This window comes from Chelonia mydas, chromosome 1 (assembly GCF_015237465.2).
Source record: "Chelonia mydas isolate rCheMyd1 chromosome 1, rCheMyd1.pri.v2, whole genome shotgun sequence".
NCBI lineage: Eukaryota > Metazoa > Chordata > Testudines > Cheloniidae > Chelonia > Chelonia mydas.
In genome coordinates this window covers 134,199,672-134,217,895 of record NC_057849.1, presented here as the reverse complement: position 1 = coordinate 134,217,895, position 18,224 = coordinate 134,199,672, and positions in this window count along the sequence as shown.

Here is an 18,224-nt window from a genome sequence, read left to right as displayed (position 1 = left end):
GAATATAACCGCATAAGGGTTTCAGAGTAGCAGCCGTGTTAGTCTGTATTCGCAAAAAGAAAAGGAGTACTTGTGGCACCTTAGAGTCTCTATTTTTGAAGACGTGTGCATTGCTGTGGGAAAACAAACTGGAATAAAGACAAGATTTCCCTTTGCTAATTCATTTGCATGGTCAGCACTTGATATGCATGAGTCTACAATGCCTTAATACTCTCTACAGTTGCCTGGAAGGACATTACCAATGACAATTTGGCACATTAGCTCTTAGTCTAATCTAATAGTTGCCTGGAAAATCAGGTAATTCCTGTGATGTTTGGTTTTACAATCATGGATCAGGTTATTAGAAATGTTGGAAAGACATGCATACCCTACCTCCACTAGCATTCAGAGTAGAGCACCTAGTAATCTGGATAGCAAAAAGCCTCAAGATTTTAAGATAAAATCTAATCAAAATTCATTTCTGCGCCTCTTGAAATATTGCATACCTTTTAATAAGATGAAGCATATTTCCATGCAATCAGCTAGTCCTTTTTCAAGCTCCGTTTTTAAAAATTACTATAACAAGTTCTTTCGTAATTCAAAAAGAACTTCATGAAACTGTTCACCCACTACATAAATGCTTTGGAGGCCACATTTGAAAAGAACTCCCTGCTTCTGCAATTTCAACTTTCTTGACACCACTTGGAATTTTGCCTGAGTAAAGTTTGTAGGACTAGGTCCTTTACTTGAAAGTCCCTTTTAGACACATGTAAAGATTTCAAGGGAACTTTGATTCATATATGAGTTGTTTGATACACAACAGTATAAATGGGCATATTACAAACTTTTCATACACTTAAAATCCACTTGTAAACAAATGCATTGGAATTCTGTACCAGTTGTTTCATACCTCACGGGGAAAACAAACAACAACAACAGAAAAACATCCTAAACTGGGCATCTAAGCAAGGTCACCATTGTTACTAACAGCACACATTACTCCAAAGAAGAAAGACCTGAACTTATTTCTTCTCAGTCCAAATACTCTGAACTCCAACCTCCCTACACCCATTCCATCTGTCCCAGCCATCCTCTCCCTCCTACAATCCCATCCCCCCGCCCCAAAAAGGAACTCAAGCAAGCCTTGAAGGATGTCCTGAAGTTCAACAAACTCTGGCTTTGATAAAGCTCTTCCCATTTCTACCAGTTTGTCAGTGTGAGCATCTCAGATAACCTGTCTGCTACCGCAGTACTACTCCAGAGAGGATCTCTCAGATAGCTAGAACCCAACCATTTAAGGCTTTAACGGTCCAACACCTTAAACATCACTCAGAAATCAGCTGGAAGCCAGTGCTGCTCATGTTATATTCTCTCTCTAAAGCCTCATTTAATATGCAGGCTAGGATAGTTTGCTGGAAATGTCCCAATGGTTTAAAGTTTTGGAAAAGGCACTGCAAAAATGTAATTGTGGTAGCAAAGGTGTGGACAACCAAAGTGAGCCCTGCATTCACAAGAAAGGAACATAATCATCTTCATTTGGCATGAAGTCTAAGAAACACATTTCACTACTGTGGCTACTTAAGAATCCAGATTTTGCTGGAGCAAAATTCAGAGCTGCATAGCAGGCTGGTTTGCAGATGAAAGTGAGTCTTAACTCAGAACAGCTGAAATTGGTCACTTTGGCAGACCGGGCTAAACAGCTGATCACAGGGCAAAGTAGGTGTGTCTGTGTGAATACAGTCTGTTCCAGAAGAAGTATTTTCCCGCAGTTTATCAATAGATGGCAGGGGAGAACTCATTCAGACCACTGCTTACGCTTGGCACGACAAAATATTTCTGTTTACACTAGCTGTTTGTGCAGCTTCTGATCCTGTGAAATTAAATCCATGCCAAACATTTAAAAAACAAACAAACCTGCTCTGCAGATGACTTTCCACTGTTATTGAGGAGGTGAGAGCTTTAAAATAAAAAATGAGGGGAGAATCTACTGCAGGTTGCCAATGATTTGCATAATGAAAAATCTCTGCACGCTTGGTGTACAGAGGGAAGAGAGGCAGTGATGGGCTGCCCTTGCTTTGTTTTACATACACAAAGAGGTGACGTTAGACAAACAGTCACTCAGCAGGCTCAAGACCAAGAACATTCACGTTTGTTTTTATTCTGTTCACTTGTCAGGTAGTTTGTTCTTCAGCAGGAAACCAGCTGGAATTTTACAGAGAGTTAGAACTGGAAAGAGCCCAAACCGTCCCTCAGGTTGTGATGAAGTCTTTACTAGTGTGGTACCACCATTGGAGAGAGACCTTTTTGCACAGCAGGCTCCTTGAAGCTCCATGGAGGTATTAGAAATGCTGTCACTTCCTTCTCTCCTATTTGTGGTAAACGCGACTTTACCCCATCTGAAGTGTTTGAAAGTTGCTGCATCAATTATGTTCAGTGCTATGCTATCTATGAGCTGTATGTCTAATGTTTGTGAATAAACAGTGAACTTTATCCTGAGCTGAGAGACAAGAAGGTTGGGGAAACTGTATGTAACCAGTAATGAAAGAGTCAGTCAAGGCATCATATCACAAATGGCAAGAAAACTGCATCCAGGGGTTAGAACAAGAGTTTGCTTCAGAGCAAGCATTGAACTTTGAGGAAGTGCACTTTGCCTCTTTAGGCTTTTATTCAGTCATGCCATACTGCCAGCCTCAAACATTCAAAAATCATGAATCCGGGCCCCAAAATAATGAGATTGGGTTTAAAACTATGAGGTTTTTTTAAAATAATAACTGTTGGATTCTTTATATTTTTATTTGCCTCCTGTTTTTGAGCTTTTAGGTTTACACTCCGGTCATGTTTTCAAGCTTTCCTCTGCAACTATGAGGACTAGGAACTTACTGTTTAAAATGAAAAACCGAGAGTCTCACCTAATCATGTGACTCTAGGAACTTGGGCTTTCTGAAACACACCAAATATTGCAAGACTTGCAATAAAATCACAAGAGTTGGCAACAGTGGTCGTAGTTTATCAACCATCAGGAGCATAAAAGCAATACTGCTCCTTTGAGCAAGAGAACTCTCAGCTGGCCACGTGCTTCTGGAGACCAGAAAATACAGACAGAGAGCTAAGACCCTTCGTTGGTCCAATTTCTTCCCTGTGCATATGCAGTCTCAGTGCATGAACAGTACTAACTTAGGCCCAAATGTTCTCTGGATACATGTGTGAGATACTGGGTGCACCTCCTCTGAGCCATGGAGCTCCAGCAGCCCTTTTGGGTGGAGTATGCAGGTGCTTTGGGCTGGAGTTGAAGCTGTAGGATCCACTGTCATATGGATCTGCCACTCAGAGAAGGGGGAGGGGCACAAGGGCCATGGAGATTACTCCAGCCTTAGGAGCCCTTTCCAAAGGAGTATGTTGCATGCAATGAATTCAGAATAGAACAGACAATTACACCAATGTAGTTTGTTGTTTACAGATGTGAATGACTGCCATATTATAGGTGTATCTAAGGAACACACAACTGTATCAATAGTTGCATGATTCATTTCATAATTGTTTCAAGGTAAGTTTCAGCTTGCCGAGAACTTGGCAACTACATTTGAAGTTGTTGGGGAAAAAAGGCAACTCTTTAGTTGTAATCAACAAGTAATTACTGCTTGTGCATTTGTTTCTGCAATTGCTGAAGGTTCAGCAAGAACTCACGATGACCTTGCTTTAGCTGTGAGGGGGAAGTGCAGCTGCCTTCGCATTCTCATTCAGTGATGCTCTTTCCTCCTGTGGGGCCCAAAGACTGGGATGACCAAATCCCTTCGATCCAAGTGAACCCCGCAGGGCACTTTTAAAGCTGACAAACATAAAGTGCAAATGGCATGACTTATGCTATGTTTTAATTACAAACCTGGTAAACTCAGAGTAATAATAATAATTTTTGGAGGGAGGGATTTGCTGGCGAGTCTAAAGATGGAATGAGACATTTTTTCATTCTATCTTGAATAAAAAGGATTTTCTCATTGCAACACGTATAACATGTATTTTTAATACAACATCAATTGCTTTCAATATCTTACTGAAATGACTGGTCATCCATAATGGAAATGTGATACTAAGGCCTACGTGTCAGGTTGAATTTCCCCTGCAGACTAATGGAGCTCAGTTGGGTCTGTAAGGCAGAGCCCCATACATGTGGGTGGATTCCCACCAAAGTGCAGGACAAGTGGACCAGCTGCACCTTCCTTCTATGCGCAGTAAACTCCACTCACCCAGGCATGGGGAAGCATTGCTATGGCCCTTCCTCTTGCTTGGCCCTGTGGGGTAGCTTGCACCCTGGAGGGACAGTAGGGGGAAATAACCTTGCACTCAGGGATTCCAGTTATGCTCATGGCCTGTGGCCTCTTTGAGGCCAGTGTAGTGGATATGCTGGTGTGTGCTGCTTAAGAGCCAACAGGAGGAAACTCTGGACTAGTCACCCGAAATTCCCTCTTGGGAAGCTTGCTGATGTGCACCCCTGTAATGTGCCTGTCAGCACATAGGACAACATCGAGCCCTAAGTAACATATCCATGATCACTTCAGTAAATGGAAGAACTCATGTCAGAAGAATAGAACCTAAGAGCCCTGATTCCTGCCCAATGTTTTAACCACTAGACAGAGAGATTTCCCTTCTTTCATTCAACAGAACAGTTCATCCTAATGATATGAAAGATCAGGAGAGATCTCATTTAGAATCAGGCATTTTCTACCCTGCATTCTCAGTGGTGGCACTTTTCCTGTAAATTCCCCCCAAATGTACCAAGAAACAGGATTTTAGGAAGAGTAGGTTTATTTCTGTTGTATTGGGGGAAAGTGTAAATTGGAGTCTATGACTGGCCTTCTCTATACCATTCCTTATATTAGTCTCTTATAGATCCTCTTTCCAAACCATATTTTCCCAGTCGTAATGTCTTCCTTTGTGGAAGCCTCCTGTGCTTCACATAATGGGTACTTTGTTGCCCTTCTCTGGGCTGTTTCTGCTTTGCCTTGTATGGTGAGCCAAACGGAACACAGCATTCAAGGTGAAGATGGAGCAACGAATGTAGATGTATTTGATTTTCCCTGTTATTCTCTATCCCATTCCTAATACAGTCCAACACACCTTACACACTTTAATGACTACTACTGCACATTAAGCCACCATCATGGAGCTGTCTATGTTGACTCCTAGATATGTTTGCTCAGAGTTTACAAATAATTCAGAGCCCATCAGTGGGCCAGATGCTAGTCTGTGAAACAACCCCTTAGTGCCACTCTGTAGGGACCTGTCACCACTTCTTAGTGTGGTCTTCCAAGGGTTCTGAGCTTCTCCTGACTGACCCTCCTTAGTTTGCCCTCAGTCAGGTCAGTCCCTGGATCCTCACCTCCAATTAAATCTGTCAGTCCTTCATTTTTTGGGCTTGCAGTCTCCTTGCTGCTTTCCTGGAGGCAGCTTGGTGCAGGGCTGTCACCCCTTTGCTGTCCCAGGCCTGCCTGCCTGCCTGCCTCCCTTTCCTTCTCTGTACTCTCTCCTTCAGAGAGGCCTGGTTTTTCTGTAGTGGTTGCCGCTTTGGGTGCCTGCCTCCATGATTGGCAGCTCTGGCAGCTGTGTGGGGTTCTGATCAAGCTGCTTGCTTGTAAACAGGAGAGACTTTCCTCCCGCCTTTGTCTATGCTCAGTATGGGGTTGGTAACCCTATTTTAGGGCCATAAAGCTACCTAAACAGGTGCCTAGGAATTTGCCCTGTATAACAGGAATCACTGTATAAAAAAAAAATAGTTCTCCTAGCACTGATTTAGGCTGGGCAGCAATTCTATTCTGCCACATCTACAAAAGAATATGCATTTGATGACCTTGCTTAGATTACAGTGGGGGAAAAAAATCTCTTGGATTTTACAATGTTATGTGAAAATGTCAATTTGATTGACTTATGTCTCTGAAAGGGAGACTCCATTTCTGGTAGAAGTACCGAAGTTGACTTTTATGATACATTTGCACCCATCTTCGGTATGACAGAATGTCTCTGGAATCAAAGAATTTTTTTCCCCCCTTCAGTGCAATTATGGCGAGTGTCTCTGAAAAGAATGTCTCTTTGCTGTTATTACAGGAACAAATTAATCTCTTGTGTTAACTCAGCTGCATGCATAGAATTGCAGCAAGGGTGGTTTGGCTAATAGTTTGGCTAATGAAGGATAATTGGAAGGCTTGTTGGCCTTATAGGTTTTATAGCCAAACATCTTATGAAGCCAGTGACCTGTGCTTGAAACCCATGATCAAAGTGACTGATAAATTGTGCTGTTTAGATGGCTTTAAAGGGTTCTCTCTGTCAAATGATCTCAGCTTCTATCATTGACATCTGGTGCTGGTGATCAGATAACAGAAATTAACCTGAGCAATGGTTGATTTACTTCTTGATTTGTCATCTTTCAGTAGAATTTCCACTATTCTGGAACCACTGAATAGTATATTACAAAGCAGAGTTTTTTATTCTTCTGTACTGATAGTGCATAATGGCTTGCCCATTACCAAATGAAAATGGTGTAACCAGGTCTAATTCCCATGTTGCCCAACTTCTCACTTTCCATGTTCAAAAGTTCCATTGACTTCTCCCACCCCTCCCCCCGATGTCCTTCAGACAATTCTGAACCCACTATGACAAGTTTCTCCATGCATGACCGTGATACATGTCCTAAATAGAAATCTTCAGTGTGAAAAGCTTATCCTGGTATTGTCTGAAAGTTTTATTACTATATTTAGTGTCTGCTGCATAAATATCTTGCCTGGAATTCTGAAATAGATTTCCCAGATGATAATTAGAGCTGGTTGCAAAATGGGGGGAAGTCTGTTTTTTATGATTTTACGCAATTTAATTTAGATGAATTTCCAGCTAGTTCTAATGATTTTTTTCCTCAACCATTGTGGTCTTTCAGCTGAATTAAGACTCGTTCTCCACCCCACCCTCTGGCTCTAGTTTCTGCCTCTTAACCTGTTCACTCCCATCACATCTCCTGTGCAACAGAAGAACTGACATTGGTAAGTAACTTTCTGCACCTGTGTTGTTCATGCTTTGGGGACTGAGGGCAGGTCTACACTTAAGACGCTGTGTCGGGGCAGCTGCACTGATGCAGCTGTACTGCTCTAGCACCTAAGTGAAGATGCTCCTACACTGATGGGAGAGCTTCTCCCGTGGGTGTAGTTAATCCACCTCCTGGAAAGGCGAAGGCTGTGTCGATGGAAGGTGGATTAACTACTTTTTAACTATGGGAGGTGGATTATAGCGACCTAACTACATTAGGCTGGTATAACTACATCGCTCAGAGGTGTGGATTTTTCACATCCCTGAGCGACATAGTTATGCCAATATAGATCTGTAGTGTAGACCTGGCCTGAGACTTACTCTTCTCCAGTTGGCCATGGAGATCCCAAGTGGGACCCACTACTTCACCTGTGTTCTGTCACCTTCAACTAAAGCAACTACAGGAGCATCAAAGCAATTGTCTCAGCCAAATTGTCCCTGGCTACTACATGCCGACAGTGGGTAATTTCTAGGTTTGCCATGTTTGGACTTAATAACAGCTTATAATATTTTAAAACCATATTCAGGTCTGTATGTGCATGTCTGTATGTGTGTGCTACTCAGATTCCGCACCAAATTCTAAGGTGCTGCATTAGGTAGATTCCCTGTGCCTGACTATTTGGTGCCAGGTGGCCTTTTTATGTTGGCTTTACCAGTGTAAAGTGGATGCAAATCAGCCCTATGCCCCCCCTGGGGAATATTACCAACACAGAAGGGCCTCCCCAGCAGACACAGAGCCAATTACTCTTGCTTTATTTTCCTCCTGGCCTCCTGCAAGAGCCTCCTATGCAAATATATGTAAAAAACAAAACAAAAGCAGTTAAATTGTCAAAGAAAGTGCTGTCCTCAGAAATGGCTAAAATTGTCTTAGTCTATACCATATATTAGTGCACATCTCAATATTTTGTACATGATAAAGTGAGTCTGCAGCTCCAAGTCCTGCAGTCCCACTTGATTCTAGTGCATTCCCAGACAGATAAATGAAAGTAACCACAATAATAGAGACAGGGTATTTAATCTTCCACAACTGAGAGGACAACCATGTGTCTATGAGAAATGAGATTTCTTGTTAGAAAACATACCTCATTCCCAGGGATTTAAACTTACATTTTTCAACCTCATTTTTTCCCCTTTAACATCAGGATTGAAGATTTCTCAGTGTTTTGAAGTTGAGAAATATACATACAGTATTCATAGATTCTAAGGCCAGACTGGACCATTGTGATCATCTACTCTGATCTCCTGTATACCACAGGCCATAGAACTGTCCCAAAAGAATTCCTAGAACATATCTTTTAGAAAAACATCCAATCTTGATTTAAAAATTGCCAGTGATGGAGAATCCACCACAACCCTTGTAAAGTTGTTTAATTACTCTCAGTTAAAAATGTATGCCTTATTTCCAGTCTGAATTTGTCTAGTTTAACCTCCAGCCACTGAATCATGTTATACTTTTTTCTGCTAGACTGAAAAGCCCGTTATTAACTATTTGTTCCCCATGTAGGTAATTATAGACTAACAAATCACCCCTTAACCTTCTCTTTGTTAAGCTATATAGATTGAGCTCCTTGATTCTATCACTAAGACATGTTTTCTAATCCTTTAATCATTGTTGTGGCTATTCTCTGAATTCTCTCCAGTGTATCACCATTCTCCTTGAATTGTGGCCAACGGAACTGGACACAGTATGCCAGCACCAGTTCCACATACAGAGGTAATATAATGACAGGATATCGCCTCCTACTAGCAATCAGTTGCGCGGGAAGTACGGGTGCTGGGGGTGCTGCCGCACCCTTTGGCTTGAAGTAATAATAATGAACACCAAATACATGGTTTCAATGGTTTCCTTCATCAACACCCCCACTATAAAATTGTTCCAGCACCTCTGCTAGCAATGATGCTTTTTAAAAACTGTCTTCTACCTGCTATTGCCCATACCTACTGGAATGCTGAGGATATTTATATATCAGCAAAAGATTCTGCCTATTTGACCTCTAAGATCACTTTCTTAATCCATTCAAAGGCTTTCACATTTTCACCTAATTGCTAAGCTTATAAATATTTTCACTCACATAGTGGAAAGGTCAAACTAAGGCTGCTGTTTGACTCATGTCATTGACATTCCTCTTGCATAAAAGATTTTATTTTGTGTATCTTCAATCCATACTCCCCCTGCAAATATAAAATCACAAGCCTCCCATTTTTCATTTATCAAATAGCCAGTAAAGGAGCATACTTTCCTCTTTATTAAAGAGGGTGATTATTTGCATTGTATTGACAGCATTTGCTATTTAATGTACTCCTGCTTTCATCCAGATGTGCACTGTTCTGGGGCAGTCAACTGTTTGGAGCAAGCTGTAATAATTGACTCTTTCCATTTTAGTAGCACTGAATCAATCTGATAACATCTCTCCATGGGAAATGATCCACCTTTTCATGTATCCCCACTGGAAATCTAGTAAATAGTGAAACCATCCTCTTTCAGAATAAACATTTCCTCCCAGGAGGATATTTTTTATTAGAACCTTTGTGAAGTCACCATTTTGGTGCTGCAGAAAGTACCTGTTGACATCTAGCTGGCACCACAGAATTAATGCTTTCCATTTACAGACTGACCCTTTGTGTTGAGGAAACCTTTTAAGACAAATGATACTGCATAGTAAAACAGGAACACTTGAGAGACGAAGGTATTGACAAAAACAGATCAATAGCAAAGGAGCTAGACCTCTACCAAGCTGGGGAGCGAGGGGAGGAAGGCATCCCGGTCACTGTGAAATGTGAAATGGCTTAACTTTCAATCCTCAAAATATTCCTCAAACAACAAAGCACATTTATACTTCTTTTCTTAGAGTGTCTGTAAGCTAATTATTGCCAGTGCTGTTATAGTGAATGCTACAGTCATATATATATGATCCTTGTCCCCGTAGTATCTGACCAACTCACTGTTCTCAATGAACTTTTTAGCCTCACAACACTCCTGCAAAGTAGTAGGGAGGTTCTATCGTCATATTTTTATAGGGTGGGAACTGAGGGACAGGGTAGATTAAATGATTTGCCCAAGGTCACACAGGAAGTTTGTAGCTAATTCACACAGGAAGTTTGTAGCGAATTGAACCCAGGGCTCCTAAGCATACAGGTGTCCTCCTGTCTTTGGGAGACAAAACAATGTATTTTAGGAAATATAAGGACAAGTGAAAAAAAGGTATCACATCTTTTCACACGGATGTGATATATGTATTTCCAAGACCCTGAGCTAGGAAGAAAGGCCAAATGTTCATCTCCTAATTACTTTTCATATTAGTACAAGTGCACCCTGGTAAATTTATAAACTCATAGTCATGTTGCATAATCTCTTTGCAGCTAATATGTTCATTCACAGGGGATTCATACAGCTTTCATTCATATATATTTTTTTACATGTATGAGAGTGACAAGATGGGTGACCAACTTTTATTGGACCAACTTCTGCTGGTGGAAGAGACAAGGATCTTGTCTATATGACTGATTACGTTGGTATAATTTATGTCACTTAGAGGTATGAATAACCCTCACCCCGGAGCAACATATATTATACCCACCTAAGCACCGGCGTAAACTGTGCTATGCCAGCAGGAGAGCTTCTCCTGCTGATGTAGCTACCACCTCTCATGGAGGCAGGAGTTATTAAGCCGATGGGAGAGCTCTCTCCTATTGCTTAGAGCGTCTCCACCCCAAGTGCTACAGCAGCTCAACTGCATCAGTGCAGCTGCACCACTGTAAGTGCTGTAGTGTAGATGTAGTCAAGATTTCAAGCTTCACAGAGCTTTTCTTCAGAGTGTCACAGCTAAATGCAAGGTTGGACAGATTGTTAAGCATAAGGGGTTAACACATGTTGAAGGAAACCACTTCAAATGAAGTGGGCAATTAATACCTCTGCAGTCATAGGACAAAGTAGGTTGCAAAGTGTTGTAATGACTCCTAAAAGTAGTGTCTCTGTTGAGTCAATGATTTGTAATGTCTAGAAGAGTTATGAATTTAAGCTCCCAGGCTTGTATTTTGAAGGTGTTGTGCAGGTTTCTTACGAGGGTGAGGACTGAGAGGTCAGATATGGAGTGATCACTTTGTGAAAAGTATTCGCCCACAGGTGATATGGTGCTTTTGTTTTTTATAATTTTTCTGTGTGAGTTCATCTGAGAGCAAAGTGATTGCCTGGTTTCACAAACATAGCTGTTGCTGGGGCATTTGATGCACTGGATGAGGTACACCACATGTTGTGATAGGCATGTGTAGGATCCATGGATCTTGAAAGGTCTGTTGTGGGGGGTATTGATCATCATAGCAGTGTCTGCAAGTTTTGCATCTGTTATTCTGGCATTGTCTGATTCTGCTTTGGGTTGTTGTGTCCTGGTCTCTAGGAAGTTTGCTTCTGATGACAAATTTAGTAAGGTTGTTTTAAGGCCAGAAGAGGAGGTTCAGGAAAGATTTTTTTCAGGATGTGATCCCCATCAAGCATGGGTTGTAATTGTTTGAAGATACTCCACATGGGTTCCAGTGTGGGATGGAGGTGACAACTGGGGGAACACCAGAGAAGTAGACTGCGTTTTGGAAGGGCTACATTTGGTCAGGTTCAAGTAATTTAATGATTGGTGGAGAAATAAATATAGAAATGAAAGATAGAAAGAATCTAGTAGGCCACATTAAGATTCTTCTTTCACTGGCATAGACTAGGTTATAGAAGCTTCTGTCAAAGAAGCAGGTGGGATTTTTCTTAAACAGGATTTTTTTCCTATAACCATTTCTTTACAACTACTTTTAAGTCAAGACCACTGTTGTCAGCTAGAAAAGGCCTTTTCCTTCTTTCATTGCTTCGGTGAAATCCTGGCCCCACTGAAGTCAAAAGAGAGTTTTGTCATTGACTTCAGTGGGGCCAGGATTTCACCCTATGATTCTATTCTGATGAAGTCCTGGAATCAATGGAGATAAAAATAATTTTCTTGAATATTTGCTTACCATACTGTGTCATTGCCAATAAATTTAATTCTGATTTTAAAAGCTCACTTTGGTCTGAGATGAACTTTTGGTCTGAAAGGTAACTCTCTGGTTAGCTCTATCCTGGTTCTGTATTAAAATAAACATGTTTACTTATCCATGGTAAGGCAAGTTTGGGATCCGTAATTAGACAATATGCTGGATCCATCTGGGACTTGGCCCACAATCCCAACACCAAAAGACCAGTACTTTTCATATCTGATCACCCAGAAATTGTCAAATAGTTACATGAACTGGTGAATATTGAGGTTAATGGGATATTTAGGTTTCTTACCAAACCTTCTTTCTGTTTGCAGATCTACAGCCAAAGTACACCTATAGTATTATTCAAATATAGTTCTTTGCATTATTCATTCTGGGTAAGGCTGAGTAAATTATATTAACAAATAAGAAAGAAAAGGCATTAACAGTGTTTGTGATTTCTCACGTCTCATATTCCACTTCCTCTTTATGCCTATCAAGAAACACAGTGAGACTGATATAAAGACTGACATAAAGGGTAACAAGAAAACATTTTGCAAATACATTAGAAGTAAGAGGAAGACCAAGGAGAGAGTAGAGGTCCATTACTCAATGAGGAGGGAGAAACAATAGCAGAAAAAGCAGCAATGTCCAAAGTGTTAAATGTCTTTTTTGTTTCAGTTTTCACCAAAAAGGTTAGCAGTGAATGAACAGTTTAAATGGAGTTGGATCTGAGGCTAAAATAGGGAAAGAAAAAGGTTAAGGATAAATTAGATATCTTCAAGTTGGCAGAACCTGACCAAAAAAGTATCCTAGAATACTTAAGAAGTGGCTGAGCCATTAGTGATTAGTCTTGAGAACTCATGGAGGACAGGATTGATCATAGAGGACTGTAAAAGAGCATGTATAGTATCCATCTGTAAAGAGGGGAATAAGAATAACCCAGGGAATTATAGACCAGTCAGCTTAACTTCAGTACCCAGAAAGATAAAGGAGCAAATATCAATCAGTCTGCAAGCACCTAGAAGATAATAAGGTGATAAGTAAGTCAACATGCACTGATCAAGAATAAATCATGTCAAACCAACCTAATATTCTTCTTTCGCAGGGTAACGAGCTTTGTGGATGGGGGGAGGGAAGAGGTAGATGCGATATATCTTGACTTTAGTAAGGCTTTAGTACTGTCTCACATGAACTTCTCATAGCAAACTAGGGAAATATAACCTAGATGAACCTACTAGAAGGAGAGTACACAACTGGTTAGAAAACCATACTCAGAGAGTAGTTATCAATGGTTTACAGTCAAGCTGGAAAGGCTTATTGAGCAAGGTTGTGGAGAGATCGGTCCTGGGACCAGTTCTATTCAATATCTTCATAAATTATTTGGATAATGGCATAAAAAGTGAACTTATAATATAAAGTCTGAGGACAATACCACACTGGGAAGATTGCAAGTGCTTTGGAGGACAGGACTAGAATTCAAAATGTTCTTGACAAACTGGAGAAATGGTCTGAAATAAATAGGATGAAATTTAATAAGGACAAATGCAAAGTGCTACACTTAGGAAGGAATAATTAATTGTACAAATACAAAATGACTCCCTAGGGAGGAGTACTACAGAAAAGAATCCAGGGTTATAGTGGATCACAAACCAAATATGAGTCAACAATGTAATCCAGTTTCAAAAAAAGGGAACATCATTCTGAGATCAGTGTTGCAAGACATGAGAAGTAATTCTTCTACTCTACTCAGCATAGATAAGGCCTCAGCTGGAGTATGTGTCCAGTTCTGGGCACCACACTTTGGGAAAGATGTGGACAAACTGGAAAAAGTCCAGAGAGAGCAACAAAAATGACTAACAGTCTAGAAAACATGATCTATGAGGAGAGGTTGAAAAAAACTGGGTTTGCTTAGTCTGGAGAATAGAAGCCTGAGGGAGGACATGATAACAGTGTTCAAGTACGTAAAAGGTTGTTATAAAGAGGAGGGTGATATATTGTTCTCCATGTCCACTGAGGACAGGACAAGAAGTAATGGGTTTAAACTGAAGCAAGGGAGACTTAGGTTAGATATTAGGGAAAACTTCCTAACTGTCAGGGTAGTTAAGCACTGGAACAAATTACCTATGGAGGTTGTGGAATCTCCATCACTGGAGGTTTTTAAGAGCAGGTTAGACAAACACCTGTCAGGAATGGTCTAGATAATACTTAGTTCCACTTCAGTGCAGGCTCTCTTCCAGCAATACAGTTTTCTATGATTCTGTGAGATGCTGAGAGTATGTAACTGCTATTTGCTCCCATTGGTACGCCTATCTTACAAATTGACCCCTGTAGCTGTGTAATGGCCAATATATATTTTAAACGACTTGTTGAATGGCGCAATCAGAATATTTTTGGGGAAAGCACAGCTACAACCGTGCTTGTTTTGAAATACTGGGCCACATCCTCAGCTGGTGTAAATCAGTGTCACTGACTTACACTACCAGAGGATGTGGCCCACTCCCTTTACACTTACGCTTCGCTCTTTGAATCCTCACTTCTCTGCTATATGTGCGGTTTATATTTGTGATCCTAGGAGTATTTCAGAGATTTTAAAAATATTTCTATCTTTGGTGCTTTGGAAGAGCCAGAAATGCCCTCTCTCTCACAGGAACATCTCGATGATCTGTATGCTTCTGTGACAGCCCAGTTCTGAGTTACTCTACTGTGTCTCCTCTGCTAATGGCTGACAGTTTGTGAAATACAATAAATAGGTAATAAATAGCTTGGATAACACTTGTTTCAGATGTAGATAGCTACTGTAGAATAAATGAATGGTGTCTGAAACTTAAAGGAACATTGAGGATTAACAACTATTCTTAGAAATGCTTGCTTCTCACAGAGGGCTAAAGCATCCAATGAAAATGTTTCCAGTACATGAGGCTGTGAACCTTCAGTTGCATTCACATGAATGAACTACTGCACCTGTACAATGCCCCAGTGATGTCAATGAGGCTCTGTGTAGGTACAAGAGTCTGCTTGCATGCATCTGATTACACAATCAGGGTTCAACTAGGTATCAAAATTAGACTTGGCAAAGAACTAGAAAATAGGGGAATGGGACACACTTGCACTGCCAGAGGATGGACTAGGTCACTTAACAGGCCCTTTTTAATCTCTATGATTCTATTTAGTGAACACATAATTATCATCCTTTTAAAACTTTATTAAAAGCATATTTAAACCACATGAACAGAGTTAACAAGACAGCTGGTGAATTTGGTTTTAATTGTCTGTTTTATGAACAGGGAAAAGGACCAACAGCCCTGTCTCTCTCTGATAAATTCAGTTTCATGAATTTTCATCAGATGTGTTAATTACAATTTCTATTGTGCCAGAGTGAAATACTATTCAATTAATTAATTAGATTTTGATTTATGACCACGTCTCTTGAGGTCTTCAGGTGTTTGGTGAAAACAAAATTTATGAGTCTGGGAATGTCAGAAGGTAAATTTTGCTAACTGCAATGTATTGTTCCATGCTGAACAAGCACCCCACGATCAGACGCACTTGCCCTTACTGTTCAGTGGAGGGAACCTGGAAAGGAAGAGACAGCAGGCCGGAGCCAATATTTTTTGAAGTCAATTGTAGTCTTTCTGTTGACTTTAACGGGTATTAGATCAGACCCAAAATGAGAGGGGAAGGAAGGCCCCAATCCATCTGTGGTGCAGTCACCTACATGCAAGAAGGCTGGGGGCCTAAACATGGACAGGAAGGGAAAGGTAGAGAAATACTGTAAAAACTGCAATCTGATTGGTAAAAACAGTGTCCCTGCCTATCCCTTTTCTGATTTAGCTTTAACAGCTGGATTAAAAATGAGCGCTTACTTCTGCTGTACCTTGTATTTTATTTGGAGAGAGAGTAAGAGGATGAAAAGGGTTGGGGCACTGAGTTATAGAGCTGAGCTGAAAGGGCCTGACAGCAAGGGTTGTGTCCTGGCAAGGCAGGAAGACAACTGGAACCTCTCACACACAAGTTGGGTAGGGTCTCCTCCTCCTGCCCCGAGGATAGCATGGTGGTGGCAACTGCGTGCCCCACTCCTGCCAGTTGCTGCCACCTCATGGCACAGTGTGTGTGCTGCAGAGTCGGCCTCTCACTCCACGGCACACAGGCAGCACGGCAGAGGGTAGGGAAGAGCAGCAGCAGGCCACACAGTCACTGGCACATGCAGCTGCACTGACCCCACGAGCTGGAGGCAGTGGCAGCAGATTTGGAGGGAAAGCTCATGTTGGAAAATGATTTGACCCTTTCGGGCTGGGGTCGGGTGGGCTGGGATCCAGTTCAGGCTTAAAAATTAAGCCCAAGAAGACTTTTGTTGAGATGGTACATCTGTCAGGAGCCAAATGGAGGGAAAAGCTAAAGGAAGGGAAAGGGAAATGAGGACATCTTCCACCAGCTCCGGACAAAACATTCAGATTTCCTTCAGTTTAAAGGAGAAAGGAGCTGAAATCTATAGGATGTCAAAGTATGTAGTGGATATGCCCAAGAAATCTAGACTTGCTAGACATTGTGTCCAGTCAGTAGCAGCGAGGGGGATAACACAAAGTAAGTCTATGCTAGGGACAGTGTATCGTTTAATAAACCAACAAAAAGTGGATGTTTTAGATACCTGAGATGTTGCTGCTTTTCACAAAGGCTACGAACTTGCTTTAGAGTGTCCTATGACTTGTACAAGATTTGAACATTGGCTTGGTAACTTTGGAATGTGAGTGGAATTATTTGAAAAAGATTTCATAGCAACAATGCTTATTCATTTTTCATATTTAAGTAGATTATTTAATGACACTGAAATCTACATTACTCATTACATGTAGGGCTTTTGGAAAAGAAGCTTGAAAATATCCTATTAACAACAGCTTAGGTACCACAGAAGTTAAAGATAATTCTTACCTGGGCTGTATGGGGCAGATAATAGAGTAATAGGGGTCCTCAGGCTTTGTACCTGGGGTGCTATTCTTTTCTTCAAGGACAAATAGATATCTTCTGCAGGACCTACTACCCTGGGCTCAGCTCCACAGTCTGTTGGCTCACTGAGGGCTTCTCTGGACTTTCATCCAGATGTCACACATATTGCTTTCCTTGTGGTGGTACGTAAGATGCAAGCCCTACCTCACAGCCCCGCAGGCTTGTATCTAGTTGCTGCTGCAGCTCTTGCTGGCAAAAGCTTCCTACCTTGTTGGGCTCTCTGCTCCTGGTCCAGATGTCAGGCTGCACAATGAAGTCCATGGGGCTTAAAACACATGCTTAAAGTTTTAAGTCCATGCTTAAGCGTACTGTTGAATCAAGGCCTGAGGGCAGGTCTACAGCTGTGCCACTGTAGTGTTTTAATGAAGACACTCTACGCCAACAGGAGAGAGCTTTCTCATCAGCATAGTTAGTCCACCTCTGCGAGAGGTGGTAGCAATGTGAGTGTGAGAAGCTCTCTCACCGACATAGCGCTGTCTACACCAGCACTTAGGTCCGTATAACTACGTTGCTCAGGGATGTGGATTTTTCACACTCCTGAGCAATGTAGTTATACCAAAGTAAGGCCTGGTCTACACTGGGGAAGTGGGGGGGAGTTTTGATCTAAGTTACGCAACTTCAGCTACGTGAATAATGAGTAAGAGAATAAGACTACCCATACTTTTATGAATTTATATCATACTGCCATATGGGTCCTACTTCTAGGTATAATATTTTTTTCGATTGTTAGAAGTTTATAAAAATGCTCACAAAAATGTGGATGCAAACCCTTTTTATATACTTCATTGTGTTACATGAAATAATTCTCTACCATAATGTGAGAAGATTAGAATTCCAGATATGTTTGGCTCTTCCATTCAAATCATTTTTTTTGAAAGTGGCTATAACGAAAAATAAATTAATTTCTGGAGAATCAGCACATTAAACAATGCTTTAATTTTCTCTAGTATTATTATTACAATCTAATAGTATATTTAACAAAAAAGAGATTGTATTTTTATATATTGTATTTTTGACACATTTTGTATTAAACTAAAAAAAATACCATGAACATGTGTAGATGAGCTGGGAAATCACACTGCTCTCAGTCATTGGAACTACACCCATTTACACCAGCTGAGGATATGACTCTTTAAGTCTGATTCTGCAGTCCTCATTCAGAAATGTATTTACCCATTTACTTCTGT